The following is a 9,662-nucleotide window of genomic DNA, read 5'->3' as shown; positions in this document are numbered from 1 at the left end:
ACAGCCCGCTCTGCCACCTCTCTGCTAGATTATAACCTTTAGATCATGTCTGCATTTACTGAGAGAAAAAAAAAATTGGACTTTTCACCCCATGTGGCGCAACTGTGCATTATTCAAACAGTAAAGTGAAATCTCCAGGGTAAATGACAAGATGACTATCAAAATTGTATTTTAACAATAATATTGTTCTAAATTGTTGAAAAAAAAGATCCACAGATCTCACAACCATTTGCCCAAGACAACCAGTCCTTTTTCCTCAAGCCAATTATTCTATGGTCATACTGTCTAACCAAATTTTGTGTTTTATTAAGTAAGTTGCAAAAAGTTCAGGCAGAAACTGGCATCAATTTGTTTATCAATAACAAACATTTATGATGAGGCAAGAGTTTTGTGGAATCTGTTTTTTATACTTTATATAAATGCATTTAATTTCTTTGCAATCACACTAAACAGGTTTAAAAAGTAATTGAGATTCTGCAGTTGGATTTCATTTCTGAATGTGCGCAGTTGAAAATTAGACATAGAAACTTCTGTACTGATGCGTATTCCATATGAGACATGGACATGAACACAGATATATGAGTGTGTGTGTTTATGTGTGTGTGTGTGTGTGTGTGTGTGTAATCTGTGCGTGCAGTCAAAGCAGCAGTGATTAACACTCATCTCTACTTTCTGGTGGATTAGTATTCCAGCGTAATGTTCATCGTCACGACAACGACAGGAGGATGTGACCTAATCTGAGGGCAGTGCCCCCCCCTTGTCCACAGACTGTGAGTCTGTGCAGGCCACCTCATTCAGCAGTTCAAATGATGAGAAAAACAATTAATTAAAAACATTATTTTTGAAACACTGAGTATAACGCTTCTACAGTTTGACATATTTTATATTTAGCAGTGGTTTGTTCAGATTGTTATCAATTAACTGTCTTTCAGTTTGTTAATAAAGTTAGATTTCAGTGCAACTCTATAATACCATTAGACAGGAAATGACGTTTCTTTGCTTCATCCATTTACTGATTTTAAAAATTGTCCTATGAACATCCATTTAACTTATGAAACCCACATGAGTGTCATAAATTAAATACATAAACAGTTTAATCTCAAGCGGCATCAAACCATGAAGTGTTGTCTGGGGCCATGATGTGACATATTTACAGGTGACACACGACAGACAGCTGAAACATACCTCTACAGTGCCTGCTACCATAAAGCAAATTGAAGAGTTCTGTGATTACATTGTTGAAGAAACTGACCAACAAATAGACAGTACAGATGTTGATACATTTACAGTTGAACACAGGGTTAGGGTTAGGCTTGGTTATGTAACACAGTTATAGGACATGACACATCTCACTCTGTTCTACATAGACAAATCGTGGTCAGATTTTGATTTAAGATTTCGCTGTTTTTTAAAATAGATAATTCAAATTGGTTTTCAATAATAAAGAGAAATAGTCAAAAATGGTAATTTTCACTTCTGAACCCATTAACCAATTTTTGTCAAATGAGGTGGTGCAGTTTTCTTTTTTTAACCGTCATAGTATTTAAAGAACTTCAAGAAAAAAAATGAATGAGAGCATGTTGAAGGTTTGTTCAGACTGAATGGTTTTAACAATTTGCTAAAGAATCTGATAGCCACTCATCAAAAGAGGAGCGTGTATGAATTCCTTGTACTGATATCTGACACGGGTTTTATACACACGCACAGACGCAAACACACACACACAGACACATTCATTTCCACTTCAGATGTCAGAACTAGTTGTGACATCACCATTATTATATAAGTCCCGCATTATATAATGCATATGAGTCACTCAGCATAAACAGTTCAGCATGGACTTCAGAAATGTTTTATATTTTTTTTTTCAAAAAGAATATAACATAGCATTCATAAAAATCCCTTGGCAGCTTAGAATTTTTATGATTAAAAATATGAATGAATCTACATTAATTCAGAAGAATGAGGCAGAAATATATTTGGAAAACTTAAAGGAAATTTTTTTTTTTGGAATTGATATGATCAGCATGACCAGGTTTGAAAGAACTGTTAGTTCTAATTTGTTATCTTTTAACTCATAAAGATTATTATTCCACTCAGTGATTAGACTTAGGGAAGGGACACCACAATGATTCCCCTTAAATAGAAAAGACATTAATCAGGGTTATTCATTAACCCTGGCATACGGGTCAGCTAGGATACATACAGAAGCGTTCGTAAAAGAGTGCGTATGAACATTCCGTCAAAAGAATTGGATTTATCAATTTGTATTTGCACATAGGAACATGTGTAAATTTAATTGATGCAGAATAGGGGGTGGCACAGTGGTCACAAATTAATAGGAAAAAATTGGGAAAATAGTGAGTGAATGGTTGTTTGTCTATATATGTGGCCCGTCCAGGGTGTAACCTGCCCCTCACCCGATGACAGCATGGATAGGGTCCAGCATCCCCCGCGATCCTGAGTGCAGGATAAGCGGAAAAAGATGGACGGATGCATAATATGTTAACAGGTTATTTACAAGTGTGTATATGCCTGGTGTTCCTATGGTTGATAAATATGGATATTTACACTAATGGATATTCTACATTTTTGTTGTGTGGAATGATTTGGAACCTTTTTGACACAAGTTTGATAAATGACGCCCCAAGTAGTTTTATTGGAATGACTTATGTAACTTCATTCCTCCAGTGGGTTTTTGTGATTCAATACAAACTAAACAAATGCTTAATACAGAGGAAAGAGATAATACTGGAAAACATACACGCTTTTTTTGTAAACACGCTATCTTAGCAGTGGTTAGGAACCACTCGGACGTGAGTTTGAACATTTATCCTCAACATCAAACATCGGAACTATCTCGCAGGAGTGCAGACAATGCCCCCAACCTGCAGTCCTGCTGGGTGAAAGCCACACCCCTTTGTGCCCACCACACATTTGAACATTTCACCTGGCCCCAGTGGCTTTTTTTGGCGAGAAGTTCCCAATCGCTATTTGCTCCGAGTTCGAACTCCACAGTTAATGCCTGTTACACAATGTTCTCGATGCGTGTTGGCCTTTAAGCATCAAATAGCTTTGGCTTTTGTCGCCAAGCCTACTGATCGCAAGAGGAAAAGTCAGCATTACAGAGAACTGAAGTCACCTTTGTTAACTATTATGTCAGTGTTATATTGATATTTGTCTATTGTTTTGACCTATTTGCCGGCATCGATGAAGGTGGGATACCAAGAAAAGTACATTATATAACAATACAGTACAACCATTATTACAATCAATTTACCACTAAGGGCATAATTGGTGCTTTAAGATATAGCAGCCCTTTAAATTCACAAACACTATTTCTAACCATACAGTATTACGGCAGCTGTTATGAAATTAAAAGCTTGTTTCGACACCTACGGTCAAACCGGGTTGCTACTCACGAGGTTCAGTACTGGTTCAAAACAGTGTGTTATTGTAACAGCTCAAAAGTCCACTTGTCTGCTCTTCCAACTAGCTTTTATTGAAATGCTAAAATTATTATGTTGTAAATCTTTTAATGTTGCACATCGTTGTTTATGAATCCAGGTTTATGGAGGTTTTTCCACTGTATACGACAAAGCCAATTGGTGCAGTTTATTATGAAGTACAGACTGTAGACTTGACTATACAGATGTGAGGACATTGAATTACAGGATTTAATTAATGGGATTTTGGGTTAAGGAATGCAATAGCTACCAAGCATTAGGATGGTTATTTCTGACTGTTTTTATGGAAATGATTATTTAATGGAAAATGGAAAATTTAATGGATAATAATGAAAAAATCGAATTTATTTTTACAAAATAAATGGATTTTTTGTTTTAAATTACTATCCCTGATTTTTCTGCTTAAAGGAAACAGAGTAAAGAAGTTGGCAATCCAATTCAGATTCCAGCATAATTTCAATCTCAAATAGCTCATGATAAATAGCTTACATACAGCATTTTGTTCTACTTGTTCATTTCATTAAAGCTGTGGTAATCAGTATGTTATAGTAGCTTCATTGTTTTATTTTTAAAACTATCAGTTTGTTTCTGGTGTTGATCACTCCTCTGTGGCGAGGTTATGCCTGGCGCCAGTGCAAAGTGACTGAGGGGGACAAATCTTTTGGAAAATTCCCTTCCCATGGCTAGTAGTGTCAAACTGCACACGCATCGTTGCGAAATTAAAACATTTAGCTGCTGGGAAAAGACTAAAAGTCACATTTTGGATTGAGATTAACTGTTATAATCAAACAGAAAACTCCCAAAAATGATAAGCAGATATCAGAGAGTTATTTGTTTTTGATATAAATGTATTTCCAGTATTTACTTGCACAACTGAACACAGGAACAAACCAGAGCCGCTCTTCAATGTTGGGATCGGTAACTGAGGTACATCAAAAACAAATAAAACAATTTTGTTGGATGTGGGTCATAAAGAGCATGGTTTGAAAGAGTAATTTTAAAATGACAAATTCTATCTTCCAGTCCATTTAATAAAATTTGACACCAGTTGCAAATAATAATCATCTTAAAAAAACTTCTAAACCGTATGGTTTGTTATGAATAGTCGGAAACTTGTTGTCTTCTACTAGTTCCCTGTCAATGCAGTAACAATATACTGTATTTTCTTTCCATCACATTGAGCTGCCAAGGCTGAGTTATCTTGTTACCTAAGTGTTGTTTGTACCACATGGATTATCCTAAGTCAAATTGTAAAGCTGATTCAAAGGCTATGTGCTTTCCTTTTAACAAAGTCTAGGGGTGGCGTGGCGCAGGAGATAGAACTGAACTGAGATTGAACTGAACATTCCTGGTTCAATTCCTGGCTACTCCTAATGTGGTATTGAGCAAGACACTGAATCCCTAGCTGCTCCCCTGGCACTGGTTGACGGCAGCCTACTGCTCATGGTTCATCCATGAATGGTAAATTGCAGAGAATGAATTTCCCATGGGAATTAATAAAGGACAAATTATCATTACATTGTAATTGCCACACAGTGTTGGCATAACGTAAAAAATGGCTGCTCTTCCTTGTGTCTATTTATTTACATGCTGTGGCAAAAGCAGTTAATTGAATGTGAGACAAAAGTGTTAACTGAGATCAGGATTTTTAAATGAGGAAACTTAAAAGTAGATTTAGTGAATACTGAACTTCTTTATTAAGTGATAAATAATATTTATTATGTAAATTTCAAATTTAGACCCCATAAATGAAGAATCTAAACATCCAAGACATCTCTCTATCTAGACAGAGGATACTACAGTGTTGTAAGCCAGACAACATTGCCGCTTAATTAAAGCGTGTCTGTCTGAGAAAAAGACATGTTATCTGACCTGCCATAGTTGCCTTGTACTGCAACTGAAACCTTGCAGACACACATCCCTGATATCAATAGCATGATAATTCAGTGCTGTATTTGGTATTAAAAGTTTCAGAGTTAAATATGTCCCTCAGGGAGCACTTTTCCCTCTGCTAAGGTTCATTTAGTTGCAGAAGAATCTTAGGTTGTTGCTTTATCCAAGTGTCAGTGTCTTTACTGTGGCTTTATGGTAGTTAGCACTCGTCGCTGCAGTTCATTGACATAGATTTAGGTTACTTAAGGCACTCTACAGCATTACACGTTTGTCTCCACAAAATGGCGAAACACATCTTATGCTGTTCAAAATCCATGACTTGCTAAGCATGATCTCTGCACGTTTGGTCTTTGAGATCCAAGCTTTGAGAGCTTTTTGAGAGCTAATGGACCAACATCTCTTGGTCACATAACGTCAGACAAACTTAATTAATTAAATAACAGGGAATTGTAATGTTTTAAAATAATTACTTAAATTAAAACTTGAACAAGACAACCTGTGTTACTGAATGGTAGATTCAGATGATTGTACTCACGGAAGCACCACATTTCTGTGACGTAAATTCTATGGGGTTTTTGTAGGACCTCATTTACCGCAGTCACGGCCAGTGGTGATCCCTCTGGGTTTGATGCAGCAGTTCCCCTGTAGTTTCCTGGTGCCCTTTCGACAATTTCGGAAAAGAATTGATGTCATAAATATTGAAGGGAAATGTCGAATTTCTTACAGCTGTGCCCTGACTCAAAATCAATACCAAACAAAATATTCAAAGCCAAAATGAACGCGAGAAGAAGCAAACAAGGAGAGTACACACAAAACAAAACTGAAATGATTTTGACTTAAAATCAATACCAAACAAAATATTCAAAGCCAAAATGAACGCGAGAAGAAGCAAACAAGGAGAGTACACACAAAACAAAACTGAAATGATTTGAGCCTCAAAATCGGCAACTTTTGCGTCATTATTTCATTTCAACGGGAAAATATAAAGCTAGTGTCCATGAATATCTGCAGCGAAATTCATGCTGACGCTCCTTGGAGCCAAGGTGCCGCTACATTAGAATGAGGCTTTCTCTACACATGTACATGAATGAGGCTCACTATTAAAAATCTTGGTTACATAATAGGGACTGGACCAGCTGGCGGCACAAAATGGAGCATCTTAGGCCCCTTTTATTTCCAAGATGTCAAAGAACAATGTCACATTTGGTATCAGCAATTTAACAGCAAACTAACTCTGACATTGCGGAAGAGTATGCCACAAAAACTTCTCAGAAACTCTGTGAATCAGTTAGCATGCAATTTCAGGATCCTTGGTATCACCAGATCGTTTGTTGGGACAAGACCCATCTCACTATTCATACCCTGTGTGTTGGGTTCAGCAGAATTTGGATGGCTGGGTTTTGAAGCAGTCTCTTTGTACGTCAGGAGCGTTGGCATGCTGATTATGTTATCAAAGGGTGATCCCAAGAAAGGAGAGGCTTGATATTGAGCATTACATCTTTAATCTAAAAGCACCCAAGCTTTTCCTTAAAGCATCTGCTGCCCAAGACACTCATTATGTTCTCAAGATACTGCGTGGTCCATGGTGCCATTTTTTCGAAGATTCAAGACTTTTATTGTCGTTACAGAGTGCAACAAAATTTAGAGATAGCAGCTATCAGGTTCAATTAAAAACAGACACAAACCAACATAACAAGGCAGGAAACAACACAATAAAACAACAATAGCAGCATCTCTGGGTTTGAGATATAAGACAGAAAAAATATAAGACAAATAATATGAAATAACACTGTGAAGTATAAATAGATAAATATGTAGAAAGAAAAAGGTAAAACAGTAAAGAAGCAAAGAACTGAAAAATGGAAAAAAGGATTTTTTGCACTGTACTGTATGTAAGGTTCAAGTATTCAGGGTTGTGTCGAATTTAGTGCGATGACTGCTCTGGGCTTCTCCTTGAGCTGCTACCTTCATCATGGTTGAGAGGTTTGGCTTCCCAGTGACCCTAGGAGCTATGGGAGCTATGTTGTCGGAAGGCCCATCCAAGGCAAACAGGGCCCAAACAAAGCACAGCTCAAAAGACCACCCATGACTTTGGATCCAGTTTTCCCTTGCCTAGGCGTTGGGGTTCAACCCAGTGGACGAGAAAGTAGCATCCTTCAGGTGGGGGGATTGGTTCTGACTGTTGTTTGCGGCTATGCACCTAGCTTCAGTTAACTTACCCCACCCTTCTCGGCTTCCCCCTAGGGGGGCCGCTAGAGAGTGCTCCCACTGGGGACTCCAGTCTACTGGGAGACTTCAATGCTCACGTGGGCAACAACAGTGTGACCTGGAAGGGTATGACTGGGAGGAACGACCTCCCAGACATGAACCCGAGCAGAGCTTTGTTACTTGACTTCTGTGTCCATTATGGATTGTCCATAACGAACACCATGTTCAGGCATAAAGGTGCACTTGGCACCAAACCTTAGACTGCAGTTCTTTGATCGACCTTGAGATTGTGTTGTCGGACTTGCAGCCGCATATCCTGGACACTCAGGTGAGGAGAGGGGCAGAGCTGTCAACTAATCACCAACTGGTGGTGAGTGGGCTCCAATGGTGGGGAGACCCAGCAGACCCAAAAGTAACATGAGGGTCTGCTGAGAACATCTGGTAGAGTACCTGTCAGAAGGAGTTTCAACTCCTGTCTCTGGCAGAACTACAACCACTTACTGGGGGAGGCAGGGGACATTGAGTCAGAATGGGCCATGTTCCGTGCTTCCATTTTCGAGGCTGCAGACTGGAGTTGCGGGAGTAAGGTGGCTGATGTCTGTCAGGGCAGCAACCCTCGAACCTGCTGGTGGACCCCCCCAAACTGAAGAAGGAGTCCTATCGGGCCTTTTATGCCTGCGGGGTTGAGGAGGCTGCTAACAGTACTAGCAGGCCGAGAGACAAAAACTTGGGTGTGGGAGGAGTTCAGGGAGGCCATGGAGAACTACTTCCGGTGGGCCTCAAGGAGATTCTTGTCCACCATCCGGCGGCTCAGGAAGGGGAAGCAGTTCTCCATTGAAACTGTGTACATTGGGAACAGGGTGCTGCTGACCTCAACTCGAGACGTTGTAGATCAGTGGAAAGAATACTTCCAAGACCTCGGAACTGCCATACAAAGAGACCTCCGGTCGGAATGCTTGGCCCGCCTATTTCTGGGGCTTAAGTTGCTGAAGCAGTCAAAAAGCTCATTAGTAGCAGGGTGCCGGGGGTGGATGAGGTCCGCCCTGGAGCTCTGGCTGTTGTTGGGGTGTCCTAGCTGACACGCCTCTGCATGGACATCAGGAACAGTGTTGCTGGACTGACAGACTGAGACATTCTGGACATCTACATTACCTGTAGATGTCCAGTCGTCTTGGAGCTCTTCCTGACCACCCAAAGTCTTTCTCAACTCCTCCCCGAAACCATACAACACTCCTCCCTTTTCAGCTTCCACCACTTTGTCCTCTGCTCTGCCTTTGTCCTCTTGATCTTCCTTGTCACCAGAGTCATTCTACAAACCACCATCCTACGCTGTCTGGCTACACTCTTACCTACCACTACTTTGCAGTCACTGATTTCTTTCAGATTACCTTGACTCTACAAGATGTAGTCTACCTGTGTGCTCCTACCTCTGTTCTAAGAAGTTACCCTATCTTCCTGTCTTTTCTGGAAAAAAGTGTTCACTACACCCATTCCCGTCCTTTTTGCAAAGTCTACCATCATCAACAATTACCATTGTCTCATCTCTAGGGATATTCTGCATCACTTAATCTAACTAATTTAAGAACTTCTCCTCTAACTCACGCCCCACCTGTGGGGCATAGCCACTAACAACACTGAGCATCACTCCCTAAATATCCAGTTTCAGACACATAAGTCTAGCTGACATTCTTTTCACCCCCAGAACATCCCAAACAAACTCCTCCTTCAAGATAACTCCTATTTAATTTATCTTCCTGTCAGTGCTATGATAGTACAATTTAAAACCTGCTCCAAATCTTCTAGCCTTACTACCTTTCCACCTGGTCCCCTGGACACACAGTATGTCCACCTTCTTTCTCTGCATCATGTCGACCAACTCTCTACCTTTTCCTGTCATCGTCTGAATATTCAAAGTCCCTACTCTCAGTCCCAGACTCTTGCGTTTCCTCTTCTCTCTGCTTCCGAACACGCCTTCGTCCCCTCCTTCTTCGACCCACAGAAGCAAAATTTCCACTGCTACCCTGAAGGTTATCAGCACCAAAGGTGGTCTTTGTTAACCCCTTGAGGCTTCTAGATTGTGGTAAATCAATGGAG

The sequence above is a fragment of the Fistularia commersonii genome, chromosome 5 (genome assembly GCF_037954325.1).
Source record: "Fistularia commersonii isolate RoL2024-O1a breed Wild chromosome 5, RoL_Fcom_v1.0, whole genome shotgun sequence".
NCBI lineage: Eukaryota > Metazoa > Chordata > Actinopteri > Syngnathiformes > Fistulariidae > Fistularia > Fistularia commersonii.
The sequence above is the reverse complement of the archived record's forward strand: the minus strand, read 5'-3'. Positions refer to the sequence as shown.